The sequence below is a fragment of the Hypanus sabinus genome, chromosome 12 (assembly GCF_030144855.1).
Source record: "Hypanus sabinus isolate sHypSab1 chromosome 12, sHypSab1.hap1, whole genome shotgun sequence".
Lineage (NCBI taxonomy): Eukaryota > Metazoa > Chordata > Chondrichthyes > Myliobatiformes > Dasyatidae > Hypanus > Hypanus sabinus.
The window spans coordinates 65,099,381-65,110,745 of NC_082717.1; positions in this window are offsets into that span (position 1 = coordinate 65,099,381).

Below are 11,365 nucleotides of genomic sequence, written 5' to 3' on the forward strand. Positions count from 1 at the left end.
TTCCACAGACTAATAACTAACTGAAAATTGTACCAGCGCCTTTTACTTCATCTCATTTGGTTCTCAATGTGCCAAGGGAACAGTTTCCATCTACCCAATTGATCAGTCTACTTCGTGATTTCAAGCTAATTGCCAAGCTCAGCGAACACCGCAACATCAAGTACCTTGGCCTCCAGAGAACAACTCTAGCTCTCATAATTGAAATACCACGGAGAGTGCCAGCGACACAGGTTCAATGCTGCCACCCTCTGTAGTTCACCCAAGTGCTCTATTTTCCCTCTCATGTTCCGAAGGTAGGTTAATGGCTCACATGGGTGTGACTGGGCCGCGCAGCCTCGTTGGGCCCGAAGAGCCTTCTGCCATGCTGCATCTCTGAGTAAAATAGAACATTTATGTCTGGGACTTTTTTGCATTGTTCCAAAAGCGTGCTTCTGAAAACTTGGCACAATAATCTATTAGCTTCCCAAATCATTGACTGTTTCACTTTGTAGACACCGCCTGCCTTGCTCATTTCCTGCTGTATTTTGTGTGTGTTTCACAATATTCCAGTGGTGGCTAAACCAGTGCTTTACAACGGTTTATTTATGATTTCCTTTTTGTGAAGTAAGTGGCTCTGTTTATAAAATCCAGGGCCGGGGTTGTTTTTGCAATCTTTTTATGAGCCGGTACCGCCATCTCCAATTATCCGAGGAGACGAATCTCTTATCTATTTGGATTTTTACAATTTTTCCTTTGGTTTATATTGCCATTTCCCAACCTTGAGTAAAAAAAACACGCATTATTTTATATGCCACAATTTTCCCACCTTTTGTCTATCTCTTTGAATACGATCCTCCTCTCAGTTCACTTAGCCTCCATGTTTTGCGTAATTTGGACTTGAAAAGTCGTCTCCGATGTAAATAAAACAGAACATTAATGCCAGTGCAACGACGCAGGTCATTTAAGAAGTAATCGTGGATGGTTGTACATAAATTGCAGCCCGGCTGAAAAGCCACTCATCCTAACAATTAGGGAGTGAAGTGGAGTTTTACTGCCAACTTGTTATCATTCATTTGACACTATCTCACGAAATGAAAATTGCTTGTGTATCTGAGAGGGAAAAAAGAAAGTGGGGGGGGGGGTGTGCTAAAATCGAGAGAAGCTTGAAGAGTCCGGTATTCCATATAAAGAAAGCCAAGGGAACTGTTCAGGGTTAACAATACTTTCAATAAATAAACTAGTACACGGTTATTTGCACAATGGCACGTACATACACCAATATGAGTGTCAAATGGCAGAAGAAAGATAAAAATACAATCTGTCAGGGTACTGCACCAGCACCCATAAAACATATATTGTTCACGGATCATATTATTAAAAAGTTGGGAAGTATTTTCTTATTACATAAGTGATGGTAAGAATTAAGGTCATACCTTCAGAATTTCCACGTGTATAAAAACTGAATTGCAAATATGTCATTAAATCGCAACAATGCCATGCATGAATTGTGTATGGAATTTGCACTGAGAACTAATCCCTGACATACAAAAAGCAACTCAGCCAGATGACGTTACTAAACAATTGCTGCATTAGACTGCCACCTAATGGAATATATGAGAAATTTCTGATAAGGTACACTATGTAAAATTATTTAGTATGAATTATTGTCTTTTTATTTAGACAATGTACACAACATGGTCTCAAGAGTAGAAGCAAGATGAATAATTTGTCAATATGCATTTAGAAGTGCTGCTTGAGGGAGAAACATCAGATGGGAAAGTGAAAACGTGAAACATTTCTCTTATTGGTTGGGATTCTACGTAAGTCATTAGTTTATTGATGAAAAGTTAATCATATTTTTGAGTTCTTCTCATAATGCAAGAAGTGAACTTCTGCAACGTTATAGGCTTTAAATGGTACAGTATTCAGTCTTTTACACCAGCTTCACACTGATGGAGCTCAGATTTGAAGCCTGATTTCAGCTTTTTCCATTACTATTTCTGCTTTGACCATTATTTCTTAAACACTTATCTTACTGTGCCCTGGAGGTAAAGGACATTGATACTGAAACCACAATACATATTGGGAACTTGATAAAAGAATTGGAGGAAGTCAATGTAAATTGGCTAATAAGAGCATGGGGATCACAGAACTGAGCTGAGGACTTGTTTGAAAAGTTAGATTAAAGCATTGATCAAAAGCAAAAAATGCTGAAAACATTCAGCAGGTCAAACAGTGCCTTTAACCTAAAATGCTCTCTCTATTTCTGCTTCAATGGACGTTCTTATTTCTGTTCTTATTTCAGATTTCTAGCATCAGCAATTTAAAAAAAAAATTAAAGCATGGACATTTTGAACTGATTTTTTGTGCGTAGATTGGGCCAAGAAAAAGAAAATACAGACTTCATAAAAATGAATAGAAAAGAAACTTCATGAAATATATGTCGGGGAAGATTAAAAAGGATAATGAGGTGGAGCCAACTGAGATCAATGCTATGTGACTGATTAGCGTGCGTCTTCACGATCTCTCAAAGTGAGTTGTTAATTAAGAAGCAACTTGGATCTGCTCCAACTTGATTACTGGAGCAACAAGCCAACAGCAGATGCCATCTCATTGGCTCTTCACTCAACCCTGAAACATCTGGACGGCAGAAGTGCATACATCAGCATGCTCTTTATCGACCACAGCTCAGCATTCAATACCATCGTCCCCCCCCCCCCCAAATTAGTTAATAAGTTTCAAGACCTTGGCCTCAATACATCCTTGTGCAATTAGACCTTCAATTTCCTCAGTCAATTCAGATCGTCAACAACATTTCCTCCACAATCTCCATCAGCACAGGTACGCCACAAAGCTCTATGCTTCGTCCCCTAGCTCAGCTTACATTACACTAACAACTATGTGGCTAAGAACAGCTCCAATGCCAAGTTCAAATATGCTGACGACACCACTGTTGTAGACTGAATCAGAGGTGGTGACGAATCAGCATGCAGAAGGGAGGTGAAAATCTGGCTGGGCGGACAACAAGCTCTCACTCAATGTCAGCAAGACCAAAGAGCTGATTTTTTGTCTTCAGCAGGTGGAAACCGGAGGTCCATGAGCCAGTCCTCATCAGAGGATCGGAGGTGGAGAGAGGCAGCAACTTACAATTCCTTAGTGTTATTACTTCAGAGGGCCTGTCCTGGGCCCAGCATGTAAGTGCAATTATGAAGAAAGCATGGCAGCATTTCTATTTCCTTTGTGAAGAGTTTGTGAAGAGATGGCACGACATCTAAAGCTTTGACAAACGTCTATAGATGTGAAGTGGAGAGTATATTGACTGGCTGCATCACAGCCTGGTGTGGAAACACAAATGCCCTCGAACAGAAGTTCATACAAAACTGTAGTGGATATGACCCAGTCCATCACAAGTAAAGCCCTCCACACCGGTGAGCACATTCTATGACAGAGCACTGTCACAAAAAAGCAGCATCCATTATCATGGACCCCCACCCCCCTCTCTTCTCACTGCTGCCATCAGGAAGGTGGTACAGGAGCCTTGGGACTCACACCACTAGGTTCAGGAACAATTATTACCCCTCAAACATATGGCTCTGGGGTAACTTCACTGATCTGGTATTGGGAAATGAATCTGGTCAGGTGTCAGATCTCTCAGCAGGAGAGCATTTTGGAGATAGTGATCACAACTATATCTCCTTTACCATAGCATTGGAGCGGGATAGGAATAGACAAGTTAGGAAAGTGTTCCATTGGAGTAAGGGGAAATATGAGGCTATCAGGTAGGAACTTGGAAGTATAAACTGGGGACAAATGTTCTTGGAAATGTTCAGAAGAAATGTGGCAAATGTTCAGGGGATATTTGCATGGAGTTCTGCATAGGTACGTTCCAATGAGACAGGGAAAGGATGGTCAGGTGCAGGAACCATAGTGTACAAAGGCTGTTGTAAATCTAGTCAAGAAGAAAAGAAAAGCTTACAAAAGGTTCAAAAAACTAGGTAATGATAGAGATCTAGAAGAATACAAAGCTAGCAGGAAGGAGCTTGAGAACGAAATTAGAAGAGCCAGAAGGGGCCATGAGAAGGCATTGGTGAGCAGGATTCAGGAAAACCTTAAGGTGTTCTATAGGTATGTGAAGAACAACAGGATAAGACATGATAGAATAGGACCAATCAAGTGTGACAGTGGAAAAGTGTGTATAGAACCAGAGGAGATAGCAGAACTACTTAATGAATACTTTCTTCAGCATTCACTATAGAAAAGGATCTTGGCGATTGTAGGGATGACTTACAGTGGATGAAAAAACTTGAGCATGTCGGTATTAAGAAAGAGGATATACTGGAGCTCTTGGAAAGCACCAAGTTGGATGTCACTGGGACCAGACGAGATGTATCCCAGGCTACTGTGGGAGGTGAGGGAGGAGACTGCTGAGCTTCTAGCGTTGATCTTTGCATCATCGGTGGGGATGGGAGAGATTCCGGAGGATTGGAGGGTTGCAGATGTTCTTCCCTTATTCAAGAAAGGGAGTAGAGACAGCCCAGGAAATTATGGACCAGTGAGTCTTACTTCAGTGGTTGGTGAGTTGATGGAGAAGAAGAAGCAGGATTTATGAACATTTGGAGAGGTATAATATGATTAGGAATAGTCAGCGTGGCTTTGTCAAAGGCAGTTGTGCCTTATGAGCCTGATTGAATTGAATTTTTTGAGGTTGTGTCTAAACACATTGATTAAAGTAGAGTAGTAGATGTAGTGTACATGGATTTCAGCAAGGCATTTGTTAAGGTATCCCATGCAAGGCTTATTGAGAAAGTAAGGAGGCATGGGATCAAAGGGGACATTGCTTTGTGGATCCAGAAATGGCTTGCCCACAGAAGGCAAAGAGTGGTTGCAGACGGGTCATATTCTGCATGGAGTTTGGTCACCAGTGGAGTGCCTCAGCTCTGTTCTGGGACCCCTACTCTTTGTGATTTTTACAAATGAACTGGATAAGGAAGTGGAGAGATGGGTTAGTAAATTTGCTGATGACACAATGGTTGGTGGTGTTGTGGATAGTGTGGAGGGCTTTCAGAGGTTACAGTGAGACATCGATAGGATGCAAAACTGGACTGAGAAGTGGCAGATGGAGTTCAACCCAGATAAGTGTGAAGTGGTTCATTTTGGTAGGTCAATTATGATGGCAGAATAAAGCATTAATGGTAAGACCCTTAGCAGCGTGGAGGATCAGAGGGATCTTGGGGTCCAAGTCCATAGGACACTCAAAGCTGCTGCACAGACTGACTCTGTGGTTAAGAAGGCATAAGGAGCATTGGCCTTCATCAATAATGGGATTGAGTTTAAGAGCTGAGAGGTAATGTTGCAGCTGTATAGGACCTTGGTCAGACCCCACTTGGAGAACTGTGCTCAATTCTGGTCACCTCACTACAGGAAGGATGTGGAAACCATAGAAAGGGTGCAGAGGAAATTTACAAGGACGTTGCCTGAATTGGGGAGCATGCCTTATGAGAATAGGTTGAGTGAATTGCCTTTTCTCCTTGAAATGACGGAGGATGAGAGGTGATCTGATAGAGGTGTATAAGATGATGAAAGGCTATCGATCATGTGGATATTCAGAGGCTTTTCCCAGGGCTGAAATGGCTAGCACAAGAGGGCACAGCTTTAAGGTGCTTCGAAGCAAGTACAGAGGAGATGTCAGGGGTAAGTCTTTTACTCAGAGTGGTGAGTGCGTGGAATGGGATGCCAGCAATGGTGATGGAGGTGGATATGATAGGGACTCGTGGATAGGTACATGGAGCTTAGAAAAATAGAGGGCTATGGGTAAACCTAGTAATTTCTAAGGTAAGGACATGCTCAGCACAGATTTGTGGGTCGAAGGGCCTGTATTGTGCTGTAGGTGTTCTATGTTTCTACGTTCCTAACTTTGCTTCATGTTATATCGGAGGGATAGGAAGGTAGGCAGAGGGGGTGGTGTGGCTCTGCTGATAAAGAAAGGCATTAAATCAGTAGAAAGATGTGACATAGAATTGGAAAATGTTGAATCCTTCTGGGTTGAGTTAAGGAACTGCAGGGATAAAAGGATGTTGATGGCAGTTATATACGGGCCTCCCAACAGTGGCTGGGAGATGGACCACAGGTTACAACACTAAGTAGAAAAGGTGAGTCAAAAGGGCAATGGTATGGTAGTCATAGGAGATTTTAGCATGTAGGTTGATTGGGAAAATCAGGTTGGTTATGGATCTCAAGAGAATGAGTTTGTTGAATGCTTAAGGGATAGCTTTTAAGAGCAGTTTGTCGTTGAGCCTTCTAGGGAATAAGCTATACTGGATTGGGTGTTATGTAATGAACCGGAGGCAATTAGGGATCTCAAGGTAAAAGAACCCTTAGGTACCAGTGATCACAGTATGATTGTGTTCAACTTGGAAAATTGAGAGGGAGAAAGTAAAATCTGATGTAGCAGTATTTCAGGAAGTCAGGGAAATTACAATAGACAATAGGTGCAGGAGTAGGCCATTCAGCCTTTCAAGCCAGCACCGCCATTCACTGTGATCATGGCAGATCATCCACAATCTGTACCCTGTTCCTACCTTCTCCCCATATCCCTTGACTCTGCTATCTTTAAGAACTCTATTTAACTCTTTGAAAGCATCCAGAGAATTGGCCTCCACTGCCTTCTGAGGTATGAGAGAGAGGAGTTGGCCAAAGTCAATTGGAAGGAGCTTCTGGCAGGGATGTCAGCAAAGCAGCAATGGTGTGCGTTTCTGGGGGAAATAAAGAAGCTGCAGAGCATGTGTATTCTAAAAATGAAGAAATACTCAAATAGTAAAATAGTACAACTGTGGCTGTCAAGGGAAGTCAAAGCTATTGTAAAAGCAACAGAAAGGGCATACAGCAAAGCAAAAATTAGTGGGAAGATAGAGGATTGAGAAGTTTTTAAAAACCTGCAGAGAGCATCTAAAAAAATTGATATAGGACTGCGAGAAAATGAGGCAGGATAAATAATAACGGGGGACAAGGAGATGGCTGATGAACTAAATGAGTATTTTACATTAGTCTTCACTGTGACAGACACCAGCAGTATGCCTGATGTTGTAGTGTGTGAACAAAGAGAAGTGGGTACAGAGGAACTTCACCCTAGGATTCTGAAAGAGGTAGCATTACAGATTGTGGTGGCATTAGAAATTATCTTTCAAAAGTCATTGGACTCAGGCATGGTGCCAAAGGACTGTAAAATTGCAAATGCCACTCCACTTTTTAAGAAAGGAGGAAGGCAGCAGAAAGAAAATTATAGACCAGTTAGCCTGACCTCAGTGGTTGGGAAGATGTTAGTATCGATTGTTAAGGATGAGGTGATGGAGTACTTGGTGACGCAAGACAAGATAGTACAGTCAGCATAGTTTCCTTCAGGAAAAATCCTGCCTGATGAACCTGTTGGAATTCTTTGAGAGATTACAAGTAGGATAGATAAAGGGGATGCAGTGGATGTTGTATATTTGGACTTTCAGAAGGCCTTTGACAAGGTGCCACACGAGGCTGTTTACCAAGTTAAGAGCCCATGATATTACAGGAAAGTTACTAACATGGTTAGAGCATTGGCTGATTGGTAGGAGGCAGCAAATGGGAATAAAAGAATCATTGCCTGGTTGGCTACCAGTGACTGGTGGTGTTCCACAGGGGTTGGTGTTGGGACCGCTTCTTTTTCTGGTATATATATAAATGATTTAGATGATGGAGTAAGTGGCTTTGTTGCCAAGTTTGCAGATGATTGGTGGAGGGGCAGGTAGCGTTGAGGAAACAGGTAGGCTGCAGAAGGACTTGGACAGATTAGGAGAATGGGCAAGAAAGTGTCAAATGAAATACAATGTTGGAAAATGCATGGTCATGCACTTTGGTAGTAGAAACAAAGGTGTGGACTATTTTCTAAACGGGGAGAAAATCTAGGAATCTGAGATGCAGAGGGACTTGGGAGTCCTTGTGTAGAACACTCTGAAGGTAACACCAATAATGACAGAAGTGCCAGCTTCAAAGTTCATAATAATATTTATTTAGGGACACTTTATACCTGCTTAATAGATGCTCGCAGTCATTGAAAACATGTAGTCTTTTACATGGGAGGCCTCTACAGTAAGAAGCAATAGCTCATTTTTGTCATTTCTCAATCTCTTTGAATTAGCCTTTGATACTTGTAAGGTGAACAAAGTCACTGGAAAGACCCTGAAGCGAATGGATATAGAAGTGCTTTACTCAACAAAAACGAGCAGCAGGCATCATATTGAGACACTCTCGGAGGAAGAGGCCTCCTGACCTTATATTACATGACATTTTTATGGGCTAAAAATCAAAGGTAACAGCAGGACAATGCTATAGTTACAATCTATCTACAATACTTCCTTTGAATTATATATAGTTTTCACACACCTCCTTCTTCACATCCACACTCCTGACTCAAAAAATGAATGTTAATCAGTGTTGTTTGGTTTGCAATCAACTCCAATCTACAGCTCCAGGAAAGGAATTGTTCAATACTGCATTTTAGACTCAATGTACGTCTGAAGATTTGTTGCTGGTGAAATTAGTTTTTGCTATATACCCCAAATGCCCTAACAATACTAACCTCAATATTCTTCCCCACTTCCATTTTTATTTCATTCATTCATTCATTCATTCATTTCTGTTTCATTTCTCTGGAAGTAGTTGACAATTCCTTAGTCTTCAGAGAAGACGAAGATGGAATGTTTTCTTAAGCAATTGATGGATGACCCTAGAATACAATAGGGTCTTTTAAGAGACTCCTGGATAGGTTCATGGAGCTTAGACAAATAGAGGGCTATGGGTAAGCCTAGTAAATTCTAAAATAAGTACATATTCGACACAGCATTGTGGGCCAAAAGGCCTGTATTTTGCTGTAGGTTTTCTACGTTTCTGTATGTTAACTTGCAGGTTGGGTCTGTGGTGAGGAAGGCAAATGCCATGATGCATTAATTTCAAGAGGTCTAGAATACAAGAGCAAGGATGTGATGCTGTGGCTTTATAAGGCACTGTTGAGGCCTCACCTTGATTATTGTGAACAGTTTTTGTCCCCTCATCTTAGAAGAGATGTGCTGGCATTGGAAAGGGTCCAGAGGAGGTTCGCAAGGATGACTCCAGAAATGAAAGTGTTATCGTACGAGGAATGTTTGATGGCTCTGGGTCTGTACTCGCTGGAATTCATAAGGAGGAGGGGGGCATCTCATTGAAACCTTTCGAATGTAGAAAGGCCTACACAGAGTAGATGTAGAAAGAATTTTTCCCATGGTGCGAGAGTCTAGGACAAGAGGGCACAGCCTCAGGATACAGGGGCATCCTTTCAAAACAGAGATGCAGAGAAACTTCTTTAGCCAAAGGGTGGTTAATTTGTGGAATTTGTTGCCACATGCAGCGGTGGAGGCCAGGTCTTCAGGTGTATTTAAGGCAGAGATTGACAGGCTCTTGATTGGACATGGCATCAAAGGTTACGAGGAGAAGGAGAACTGGGTTTGAGGAGGAGATAGAAAAGAAATATGATTGAATGCTAGAGCAGACTCGATGGGCCAGATGCCCTAATTCTGCTCCTATGTCTTATGGTCTTACCCCTTCATTGAAATGTTCCCACAACCTATGGACTCACTTTCAAGGACTCTTCATCTCATATTATCAATATTTATTGCTTATTTATTTTTGACTATTATTTCTTTATTTTTGTACTAGCAATTTGTTGTCTTTTGCACACTGGTTGAAAGCGGTCTTTCAATGATTCTCTTCTGGTTATTATTCTATTACGGATTTATTGAGTATGCTCACAAGAAAATGAATCCCAGGGTTGTATATGGTGACATAGAACATAGAATAGTACAGCACATTACAGGCCCTTTGGCCCACAATGTTGTGCCGACCCTCAAATCCTGCCTCCCATATAACCCCCCACCTTAAATTCCTCCATATACCTGTCTAGTAGTCTCTTAAACTTCACTAGTGTATCTGCCTCCACCACTGACTCAGGCAGTGCATTCCACGCACCAACCACTCTCTGAGTGAAAAACCTTCCTCTAATATCCCCCTTGAACTTCCCTCCCCTTACCTTAAAGCCATGTCCTCTTGTACTGAGCAGTGGTGCCCTGGGGAAGAGGCGCTGGCTGTCCACTCTGTCTATTCCTCTTAATATCTTGTACACCTCTATCATGTCTCCTCTCATCCTCCTTCTCTCCAAAGAGTAAAGCCCTAGCTCCCTTAATCTCTGATCATAATCCATACTCTCTGAACCAGGCAGTATCCTGACACACATGTACTTTGATAATAAATTTAGTTTGAACTTTGAACTTAATTCTCATTCTTGCTTAAAGTACAAAGTAGTAAGTTTTCCATCATTTCAGTTGGGAAACAAAGATTTTTCATGAGGGTTTTCCTTGAATATACTGTATTTCCTTCTTTCCATTCTCTGGTTTGCACTGTATAACAGTTTCACAGATTTCCATGGCTAATGTGCCACTGCTTGGGCCTGTTTCCACAGCCTCTTATGCTCTACTTTGCAGTTAAGGACTACTACTGGTTTTACCTGTGTCGAGACCCTTGAATCCATGCCAGTGCTGGATGCAACCTTCTGAAGATGCATAATCCTTTGGTCCCCCTGTCCCAGGCAGTGGTACAAAATTGGCCACAACTGATTGGAGCACAGATGTAAAGGAATCTGCGCAGACTGATTATCAATTACATACAACTTTCTGCTGAAGGAAAGACTTTGGGGGCCCAACCCTTCAAGGAAACTATCTATATTGGGAGTCTGGTAGGGAATTTGACATACATCAAAGAGGGTTCACAGTCAATTGTTGCATGGTTCTGGCATATGATAGCAGTGGTTCTGCAGTGTCTGGGACCTCTGTGGTTCTTCATCTGAGACTCTGGTCCATTTCTCCCTGAGACTGCTCACACACTCACATTCACGCACTCTGACCTGTATAACGAAAAGTCAGTGTGCTTCAATGCTGTTGTTCAGTCGAATGTTTTAAAGATGTTCTTCATGGTTCTTTCAAATACCCTATCATGTACTCTCACAGTGACAAGCACCTTGACAGAGCAAGGACACTGATTAAGAACAGAAGAAATAGGAGCAGGAGTAGGCCATCTGGCCCGTTGAGCCTGCTCTGCCATTCAATAAGATCATGGCTGATCTGGCCATGGACTCATCTCCACCTATCTGCTTATTCCCCATTATCTTTAATTCCCCAACTATACAAACAACTATCCAACCTTGTCTTAAATATATTTACTGAGGTAGCGTCCACTGCTTCAATGGGCAGAGAATTCCACAGATTCACCACTCTCTGGGAAAAGCAGTTCCTCCTCATCTCTGTCCTAAATCTACTCCCCTGAATCTTGAGGC